This window comes from Hibiscus syriacus, unplaced genomic scaffold (genome assembly GCF_006381635.1).
Source record: "Hibiscus syriacus cultivar Baekdansim isolate YM2019G1 unplaced genomic scaffold, ASM638163v2 tig00110729_pilon, whole genome shotgun sequence".
Classification (NCBI taxonomy): Eukaryota; Viridiplantae; Streptophyta; class Magnoliopsida; order Malvales; family Malvaceae; genus Hibiscus; species Hibiscus syriacus.
In genome coordinates, this window is record NW_024062843.1 from 187361 (window position 1) to 198819 (window position 11459).

An 11459-nucleotide genomic window follows, 5' to 3' on the forward strand; every position below is an offset into this window, starting at 1 on the left:
CAGGACATGATTTCCAAGATACATTCAGTCCTGTGGTGAACTTTTTTACAGCAAATATCGTCATTTTCTCGGAAAATGTATTGTACGGGTCTTTGTACATTTCAGTCCTCATACTTTTGAAATAACAAAAGAGATCATTTGTATGTTAGAATGAGCAAAATGGTTATTTCTGTAACAGCTGAAAAAGAAAAAATTGTTAATTTTGCAAGGTTACTTAATTCGGTGACCCCTCATTCGTCTACGCTTTTTCTCCATTCAATTATGGATTAAGTTGTTAAAGATTTTGTCTGCTTTTGCTCTGTGCAGCATCGAAATGAGAGGCGAGGGCTCGGGGGAATATTTTTTTGATGATCTTAATGACTATTACCAAGAGATGCTTCTTTCATTTGCCACTGGTAATTGGGTGTTAGTACATATGAATAGTGATTCCATTTGTGTTCAGTGTTTCTAATGAAGGAATATGCAGAATGTGCAAATTCCGTGGTTCCTGCGTACGTACCCATTGTAGAGAAAAGGAAGGATACATCATTCAATGAAAGGCACAAGGCATGGCAGCAATTGCGAAGGGGCGCTATCTAGAATTCAACTTGGTATGGCATCTTACCTAAAACTAAACTAGATTGCCGACGAATCTCAGCTTATGTTCGTTTTGTTAACTGAAAGGTGTATGATCGAGGTACAACATTCGGACTGAAGACTGGAGGTCGAATTGAGAGTATTCTTGTTTCTCTCCCTTTAACGGCACGATGGGATCATGTAAGCTTTCTTCCCTTTGAGAAATAAAATTATGTTACCCTTCAACTGAAACTGATAAATCATGTTTGATTTGCTTCACATACAGAAACCAGACGAGGGAAGTGAAGAGTGGAAACTGTTAGCTGCATGCATGAATCCCAAGGAATGGGTTTGATGCTAACAGGTTGAGTTTGTTTTCTACTTTCAAAATTTTCCCTTTTTTTCTTGTTCTATAACCCAGTGTGTTTTCTTCCAAGTGAAGTGCAGATGTGAGTTGTAATACACAATTTGTTTAGTGCCAAATGTTGCTTAATAATATTGTTAACATCCTATGATTATCCCACACTACTCCCAAAAAAGAAGAAGAAGAAGAACATTTCCCCATACTGTAAACTACTATCACTTGAAGTCCCCAAAGTGCTCTATAATCCTACAAGACACGCCTGAACACTTGAGATTTTAGTTGATATAATTTTTAGAAAAAGAAAGGTTGATTCAGTAAAAATATGAAACCACATAATTTGAAGGGCGGTCCATATAATATCAAGTGGTAAAATATTGAAAATAAAATGGTATTTCATACTGAAAATAGAAGGAAAGGACTCGGTGTGTAACAATTAGCTCAGTGAAAGAAGTACAAAAATTGGAATAAAGAAGGTTAGTCGCATAGGCAAATGCCAATGTAATTGGGATGATGTCATTAAATTCGTTTTTCTTCGCATCTCATCTAACCAGAGAAGGGTGTCATCCAAATTCATCTACGCAAGAATTACTCTCATCTTTAATTTATGTTACGTTAAATTTAAGTCAAAGGATTTGTGTAATCCAAGCGGGGGCGGACGCATATGGCCCTACATGAGACTAAAAATATACACATTATTTTAGATTAGATATTAAATATAATTCAATATATTAAAGAAAGAAGAAAAAATAAGAAATTTTGTATACCCATTATATTAAAAAAAATTATTAAAATTTTTGAATCTTTATTTTTAAATTTTTGAATATGTCACTACTTTCAAGTAACAATCTGAGTATCTAAATTTAATTAACAATAAATTAAAATCCAAAGATGAAAACTCAGGCCGCCGAGATGACCTCTAAACAGCCTGCAAAGTGGCAACTATTGCATCTTCATTAGCAGGACTTAATTTGCATACAACCCAACGCTGAACAATGCATGCATTGTCAACCACTAGTAATTTTTTTACATCAGTCATTGTAGTTAGAGACAGATATTCTAATATTTTTATATTAGAGGTGTTAACTTATAAATTTATATTAAAAATTTAATATATGAAATTATTAAATTTTAAGATATATAAAATTAAATTATCAATAAAAAATTTAAATTTTTAATAGATACAATCAATCAGATCCTTAGCACCTCTGGATTTATATCTAGTTGTAGCCTTTGAGTCTGTTAAATGGAGATTCCAAATGTTCGTTGACCAATTCTTCTATCATGAACAGTGACATATTCATAAATTTAAAATTAAATTCTAAAATTTTAATATTATTTTTTTATTATAACTAACTAAATTTTATTTTTCCATTTTTCCTTATTATAACTAATTAAATTTCACATTTTTTTTCTTAAATAGTAGAGATGTACTGGACTTCCTATGAGACTTGGGGCATCTTCCCGAAAACATCACGAAGAACCAACAGATCACAAACCAACTACGTACTGGGAAACTGACTAAACACTAACAAAAGTGAAGGCCCAGAATTAGAAGCTAATCGCCATTCGCCAATCTGGGGAACGACCAGCACAAACTGACAACACTAAATAACTCCAACTTCCCGAGACAATCTACGAGACTAAAAACCTTTTCTTTAACTAATTATTTCATTTTATATACATAACAAATAAGTCTATTAAAATATTCACCCAAATTAACAGGAGTAACAAGGAAAGTATATAGTAATTTTTGTTATATTCGATGAGGTTCAACTAAACTATTATATATAATTAATAAAATTAATGGTCATAGAGTTATAAAATCTTTGTAATTTATCTGTTAGTTTTGTGTTTGATTTAAGTAAATTTTTTAAATTTTTTATTAATATTTTATTATTTTATTTAGAGATCATATAAAAGTAAAAAAGATTAAAAAACATTTTTTATATTCTAAAATAAAGCTTTTCAATCACTTTTGTAATTAAAATAGTGTTGAATTTACTCGAAATTTTTCATATGTATAAATGCAGATATATATTAAACAATGTTACGATTAACAAATGAGGACGAAATTATGTGACCCACTTAATTGGTATTGTTTGTAAACTGCAAGTGATGTGAAGACTCGTGAATGCTGTGGACCGCAGTCCGCAAATGCCACCTTTGAACTTGCACCATGTTTCTGTCGGATCATCTTTCGGGTAGGCACGAATTTCCTTAACGAAAAAATATGTGAATGAAATAAATGATTTTAAAATTCGAAATCACCTATTAAGAGAATTTTTAAGAAAATATCAGTTAAAAGATAAATTTGTCTATGTATAACCAAAATTCATTCTTTTAGTAATAAAAAGGGATTTGTGATCGGTTACGTTGGGGAAGGTAGCACCCCACAACGCCCAAAATTTGTACCATTGATTATAAAATTATCTCTATTAGTGAAAGTCTAAGAATTCAAATATAAATTTAATTTATGGTCTTATTATTTCAGATCCAATCAGTTAATTCTAAATAAAAATGATTTTATAAAACTGAAGTAAATATTTATATTTGTAGTGTTTTATAAATATGATATTTATTATTAAAAATATCAGAAAATGACATTTAGTTACTTAAGACAACTCTTTTATTTGATATAAAAATAAATAAATATTAATAAGAATATGATAATTTTTTTTAAAAATTTAATTTAAATAAAGTATATATATATATATAAATATATATATATATTAAACATGACTAATAATTACCAATATATTCCCATGTTGAATACATTACTACATGTGCGTGACTAATAATAAAATATATTCTAATAAAGTAAATATATATATTTTAAATAAAATCATCTTTGAATACATTACTATGCGTGACTAATAATTTAAAAAGTCAAGAGTAGTTGAAGCTTATAACATACTATTCCCATGTTGATTTTATAATATATTTATATAATAATTTTTACCACCTAACATCTGCAATCAATAAACAAAACATTTAATATAAATAAACAAAACATTTAATATAAGTATTAATAGTAATTTGATCATAATTAATTATAAGGAATTAAAATAAAAATTATTAAAAATATAGGGGATAAAAATTAAAATACTAAATTAAAAATATGAAAATAAAGGAACAATAATAAAATATAAAATAAAATAAAACAGTGACCAAAATAAAAGAAATTAAAAATAAGATTAATTTACAAAAATATATAAATTAATAGCCCTAATTCAAAATATAATAAAATATAGGTATTAACAGTGTAATTTATCCCTAAAACAATATTCGAATTAAATTATAAATTATTAAAATCTATGGGATTAAATCTAATATTTACCTTAAATATATATAAATACTAGCAGAGACTAAAATATAAATAAAATAAAATGCGAAGTCCAAATTAAAAGGCACAAAAACATGATTTTAGTGACCAATTTGAAACTATTACAAATTTAAGGGATCACGGAAAGGGTTTCTCATAATGAAATTACACAAACACTCCCTCCCCAAACGACGTAGTTTTGATTTGGGTATAAAAATAGGCCTTAAATGGCCATTTCAAGTTATTCTTCTTCCATTCTCTCTAAATTCCCTCACCGGAGGGAGCCCGACCACCGGACGATCACTATTCCAGCCACGACAGTCACTATTCACCACCATGGTTACTATTCTGATCAACTATTCACAGTCAAAAAAAATCAAAAATAGCTCAAAATATAGATCAAAACACCCTAAAGCCGAATCCGACCTTCGTTTCTCATAAAAACGTCTAGAATTTACTAGAACTAAATTTATACCTTCGATTCACGACGGTTTCCGACGACGTTTGGGCTCCTCGATAAGTCTTCTTTCATTCTTTTCCTCTCTATCTTTTCGTTCGTATCTTTCTCATTCTTCTTGCATGTTTTCAAGGTTTTTTATAGGCTCAGGAAGCTTCAAAAACCGTTCTTTGGTGAGTCACCGGATCTACAATGGTGACTCACATAGGGCGAGGTGTGCGGCTCCCTGCGGCTTCTGGAGTTTCCGTCAAGTTGGTGGAGGCGTGGAAACATCTGGTTGGAGCACCTGGAGAAGATAAGCAGAAAACCCTAGAAGTATCTGAATTGGGTCTTGGGTCGGGTCTGGGTGAATCTGGGCCTCCAGTTTTGAAAATGGGCTCCCAATTTATTTTGTAATAATAATGATAATATGATAGTCTCGAACAAAAATGATTGTCGACAGCTGCCCTCTTTGCTTATTTTGTGTTGACAAAAATAGAGTAAAGATAAAAGACAATGAATTTTCGTCCAGTTGATTCATGTTTTGATGGGAAATCTGTTCCATTCTTCATGGGAGATCCAATGGTGTATGAATTATTCCTTCGTGATGAGGACGGTCTGGCCACTTGAAGATATTTGAGATAACACGGTTCTTGTGATGAGGACGTCTAGTTATTGAGGTGACTCAGCCCTACGTGATGAGGAGTTCTGGTCAGTGGATGAAATTGTTCCTTCGTGATGAGGATGTCTAGCCATCTTTAAAGATATTTGAGATAACATGGTTTCTTCGTGATAAGGACATCTGGCTATCTAATGATGTTGTCCTTCGTGATGAGGAGTTCTGATTGTGGATGACATGTTCCTTGGTGATGAGAACGTATGGCCATCTTTAAGATATTTGAGATAACACGATCCTTCGTGATGAGGACATCTGGCTATCTAAGGATGAGTTTCTCCTTCATGTGAGGAGTTTTGGATGGATGACATTGTTCCTTCGTGATGAGGACGTCTGGCCATCTTTAAAGATTTGAGATAACACGGTTCCTTCGTGATGAGGACGTCTGGTATCTAAGGATGATGTTTCCTAAAATATCAACAAATGATGCATTATGAATATCATGATCCTATTATGCCTAAAATGTATGCATGATGCAATTTTAGTGCATTTTCTTTTTCGAATAAGGACTCTCTCATTGGCCTTCTGACTCATTTCATTTTGGGTACAGAAAACAAGGTCGATTTACTTCAACTGAATATATTGATCTCATCTTACTCAGATAATTTTTTCTTTCTTCTTGAACCGCTAGTACCAATGATAAAACTATTCCATATATGAAAAATATTTTGGATCATCTTCATACGATTAAAATTTCTAGGTACTTCAAATTTATTTCATATATCAATGTCATTATACAAGCTTGAAAGTTGAAATCATTATCAATTTCAGAAAAACATGTATTTAAAAAAAAACTTTTGTACAATAATACACCATGATTTTATGTACTTCAAGTTAAACTACATATTTTAAATTTTCAAAGCAAAATGCTTGGAAAAATTAAAGTTAACAAGAAAAGTCTCTTTTATTATAAAAATGTAAAGAGTTTTAAATAATTACATGGCAAACTTTTATTGAAAAATGTACAAGAAAAAGTAGTAGGCTTCACATATCAATAGCATAAATACTTTTGAACTGGCATGCCGCAAAGTGATTCAAGATAAACTTCTGTCAAAAGGATTTCGAGAATCGTGATAATGCATAAGGATGTAAAATATCTTGACTATCAAATCTCCAGATTTTGCATCATTAACAAAGAATCCAAGATTTCAAACATGAATCTCGAATTATAACACTCAAGCCACCCTACGGGTTTTCAACTGAGACCTCCTTTGGTTTCAAGATATCATTTTTGAATTTTCATCTTGAACCCTCTTTTTTTTCAATTAGGCAAAATACTTTTTTAACCGCATCAGAATCATGGGTGGGGTAATTGGCCGTCCATCTCAGTGAGACTAGAGTCCTCCAGAAAAGGCTTTCTTTACAATATAAGGTTCCAATTTGGCATCCATTTTCCTCGGGAATCCTTTTGAATAGGTAAGATATTTCTAAGTACAAGATCTCCTTCGTAAAAATTATCGGAGGCGAACTTCTTTCATGTGCTCGTATCATCCGCTTTGGTACATCTGACCATGACAAATAGCTTTCAATTTCTTTCTTCAATCAAATTAACTGGTTATATCTGTCTTGTACCATTCCGCTTCATTTAGTTTATCTCTAATAAAACTCGAAGTGAAGGAATTTCTACCTCAATAGGTAGGACAACTTCCATTCCATAGGCTAACAAAAACGGAGTTGCCCCAGTCGATGTTCGTACTGACATTATAAGCCAACAAAGCAAATGGTAGTTCTCATGCCAATCTTTAAGTTTCAGTCATCTTCTCGATAAGCCTCTTGATTCTTATTAGCTGCCTCAACTGCTCCATTCATCTTTAGGAGATAGGTAGTGGAATTATGATGCTTTATTTTGAATTGCTCACAAACTGATTTATCATCTTGTTGTTTAAATTCAAAGCATTGTCAGAAATAATCCTTTCTGGTAGACCATATCGACAAATGATTTCCTTTTCAAGAATTACAGGCTGTGGTCTGAGTGACATTTGCATAAGAAGTCGCTTATACCCATTTGGTAAAATAGTCTATAGCTACCAAAATGAAGCGATGGCCATTGAAGCTTTGGGAAAATTTGTCCAATAACATCTATGACATAGAAAATGTCCATGGAGTTGTCATCACGTGCAATGGGAGAGGGGTATGCATTCTGTCTCCATAAATTTGACATTTATGAAATTTTCGGGATAATTGATACAATCAGTTCCATAGTTGACCAATAGTACCAATCTCATAATTGTTAGCCATTGTATGCCATTGGCATGGGTACCACATACTCCTTCATGCACCTCTTCGAGAATTATTTGGCTCTTTGGTGTCCACACATCTCAATAAGAATTGATCCAAGCTTTCTTGTATAGTATTTCACCATCGAGTACATACCTGATGTCATTCTTATAGTTCTTTATCATTATCGGTTGCCTGTTCAGGATAATTCTGATATGTGATGTATTGTAAGATATCATAGTACCAGGGTTCTCGTCTTTCTTCTTCAATGTTAAAACAATAGGCTAGGTACTCATAAGCTTTCATTTCAATAGGCATTATGCTCGAATGCTCATCTACCTTGAATGCGGCTGCCAAAGTGGCCAAGGCATATGTCATATGGTTATCTTCTCTAGGGAGGTAATTGAATGTTATTTCTTCAAATTCTTTGATGAGTTCCTCAATCAATTTACGATATATAAGCTTGGGATCTTTTGTGTCCCATTCCCCCTAATTTGGTAAATTACTAGGGCTGAATCCCCATATACCTTAAGTATTTTTATCTTCGTTCATGGCAGCTTTAAGGCCCAAAACACATGCCTCATATTCAGCCATATTGTTTGTGCAATCAAAATTGAGTCGACTAGTAAAAGGATAATGTTCTCCATTTGGTGAAACCAAAATTGCCCCAATTCCATGCCCTAAAGCATTCGAAGCACCATCAAAATTCAACTTCCAATATTCATTAGTGGATGTAGTTGATTCTTCCACTGAGATTGCCATTAAATCTTCATGGGAAATCAAAACTAATTATCATATTCTTTAGAAGCTACTTGTAATAAATTCAGTTATGGCACTTTCTTTACTGTTTGTGACTTATATTGGATATCAAATTCTGACAACATGATCTGCCAACGAGCTAACCTTCCAGATAATGCATGTGTATTCATCATATACTTCAAAGGATCAAATCTGGATATGAGCCATGTGGTGTGATATAGCATATATTGCCTAAACCTTCGAGTAACCCATACCAAAGCATAACACAATTTTTCAATTGGCGAGTATCTGGTTTCACAATCAATGAACTTCTTACTGAGATAATAAATTGCTCTATCTTTTTCTCAGTTTGATCATGTGTCCTAATACACACCCATTGAATTTTCCCAAATTGATAAATAGAGAATTAAGGTTTCCTGGAATATGTGGTATAAGATTGGGGTAATTGACAATATATCTTAACTGCTTCAAAGCTTCCTAACAATCTTCACTCCATGCCCCAGAATTATTTGCGAAGGAGACGAAAAATAGGATCACATTTCTCAGTTAACTGTGAGATGAATCGAGCTATATTTCATCTTCCCAAGAATCCTTGAACTTTTTTGTGTTTGTGGGGGTGGCAAATCTTGAATAGCTTTGACTTTATCTGGATCTATTTCAATTCATTTCTTGCTCACGATAAACCCCAAGAGCTTTCCAGATATCACCCCAAATGTACTTATTTGGGTAAGCTTCAACTGGTATATCCTTAATATTTGGAAAAGCTTTCTCAAATTCTTGATATTTTCATCATCTGACTTGGCTTTGACAATCATATCATCGACAAATATTGTTTTTTTTCATATCATCAGGGTACATTTTAATTTGATTGTAACTGGAGAAACCATCCATAAATGAGAACAAAGAATTTTTAGTAGTGTTATCCACCAATATGTCTATGTGTGGCAAAGGAAAATTATCCTTCGAACTAGCTCTATTGAGATCTCGGTAGTCAATACACATACGAACTTTACCATCTTTCTTTGGTACAGGGACAATATTTGCCACCACTCAGGGTTTGGCCACTTTAAGAAACCCAACATCGAATTACTTTTTACTTCTTCCTTTATTTTTAGCAGCATTTCGGGCTTCATTCTTCTCAACTTTTGTTGAACATGCTTATATTCTAGCTTTATTGGTAACTTGTGTACTACCATTTCTGTATCCAAACCTAACATGTCTTTATATGACCAAGCAAATACATCATTGTATTCTCGAAGCAAATTAATCACGTTTTTATTGTCCTCATCTGATCCCAAATTCAAGGTCTCAGTATGTTCCTCATGAGGCGAAATTTGGTTATCCTCTTTTTCCACCATTTTTAACAGCTCGAAAGGTAAGTCACATCTCTCATCATTATCACAACCCTCAACTTCCCCTTGACAAATGGGCTGCTCAAAATCAAATTACATGTCAGTGTCATCAACATCCATGTTATTGATATATGAGTTCCTGAAAGGAAAATGAACAAGAGTATATATACATATAATCATAAGAATGCATAGAAAATATTTTCCATATGAAATTAAATGAAATGCATCTTTTATTGAAAAAGAAAAAACACATAGTTTAACCCTTTACACAAAATCAACTATTGCTCCAGGGTATAAGCAACAGAGAAAGTTCTAGTGTATTACTCTGAAAAAGACTTAAAAACTACAGGTAATTCCTCTATAGTCCAATTATTCAATTCAAAGTCTGGTGGTGCAGGGTAAATGCCCATAGCTCTCTTTTCTTCTGATTCATCATTTAATATGACATTGATACTCAACTATTTCAAAACATCCTCAACTATTAGCCCTTTGTTTTGCTATCTTCTCGGAACATATGTCCTCCAAATACAAAAGTATTACTCAACAGAGGAAAAGTCATTGTTTCCCAGCTGAGATCTTCTCCAACTAACTTTGTCTTCCTCATTTCCTGGCTCTTCCTAATGCTTCTCTGTTTGTCCCTTACAGTCAACTGATATCCCAAACCGAATGTGGGATTAACCCTTTTCCATCTTTTACTCATTTCCCCAAGGTTAATTTAAGCTACATCTTAGTGCAATTTGAAATTCTAGACTTGGGCATCCTTTGGCCTTCGGCCACGAATATGGCATTAACAAACTCCAATGATCTAAAAGAGCATTCAATAGCTTTTTATCCAATTCAATATATGGAGCAGTAGTAGAGACAGAAACAATGATATCTTCTTCAGCATTAAGACATATCAGTCTTCCATCTATCACAAATTTTAATTTTTGGTGAAATGTAGATGGAACTACCCCTGCCTGGTGAATCCAAGGCCTCCCCAATAAGCAATTGTAAGTGGGTATAATATCCATCACAAGGAATTCCACTTCATATGTAGTTGGGCCAATAGTTAAAGGAATGTCAACTTTCCTAATACTTCCCTTTTGGTTTCATCAAAAGCTCGAACAATGCTCTGACTATTTCTCATGAGTGTGCTATCAACTGGTAGTTTCTTCAAAGTCACTAATGGCATTACATTTAAAGCTGAGCCATTATCAACTAACACTCGAGATAGAATATGTCATTTGCACTTAATCGTGATATGCAGAGCTTTAGGAATACCATTCATCCTAGAGGGGATTTCATCTTCAGAAAAAGAAATGAAATTATCAGCCTGTATGTTTGCGACCAACCTATCCAGCTTATTTACCGACAATTCTTTTGGTACAAAAGTCTGACTTAACACTTTCAATAAGGCATTCCGATGTGCCTCGGAGCTTAATAAAAGTGCTAAGACTGATATACGAGCAGACATCTTATGCAACTGTTCAACAATATTTTATTCACTATGTTTGAGAAATTTCAGAAATTCTACAACTTCATTCTCAGTTACTGGCTCGTTTATGACATTTTCATCTTCTCTCAACTGCAGGTCAATCTTTTTCCCTTTGTCAACAGTAGCTTGCTTCTCAGGCTCTTTGGAATAACATCTTCCGCTTCGAGTAAAATGTCCAACCTCATCTACTTCATCCTTTTCTTTTACTATATCATCTATCTTACAGCCATATTTCCATGGTACTTGCTTGTCATCTTTATAAAAATGGAGATGGAGGTATTATAACCACTTTTGGAGTTAT

General features: G+C 33.0%; 1 long non-coding RNA gene across 1 annotated transcript; it reads left to right on the forward strand.

The window, feature by feature from the left end:
- The first annotated feature begins 304 nt into the window (after positions 1 to 304).
- Positions 305 to 952, forward strand: LOC120139170. The gene is made up of 4 exons (XR_005517599.1): positions 305 to 395; positions 467 to 590; positions 664 to 756; positions 842 to 952. It is a non-coding gene; the product is annotated as an uncharacterized LOC120139170 (long non-coding RNA).
- The last annotated feature ends 10507 nt before the right edge of the window (positions 953 to 11459 follow it).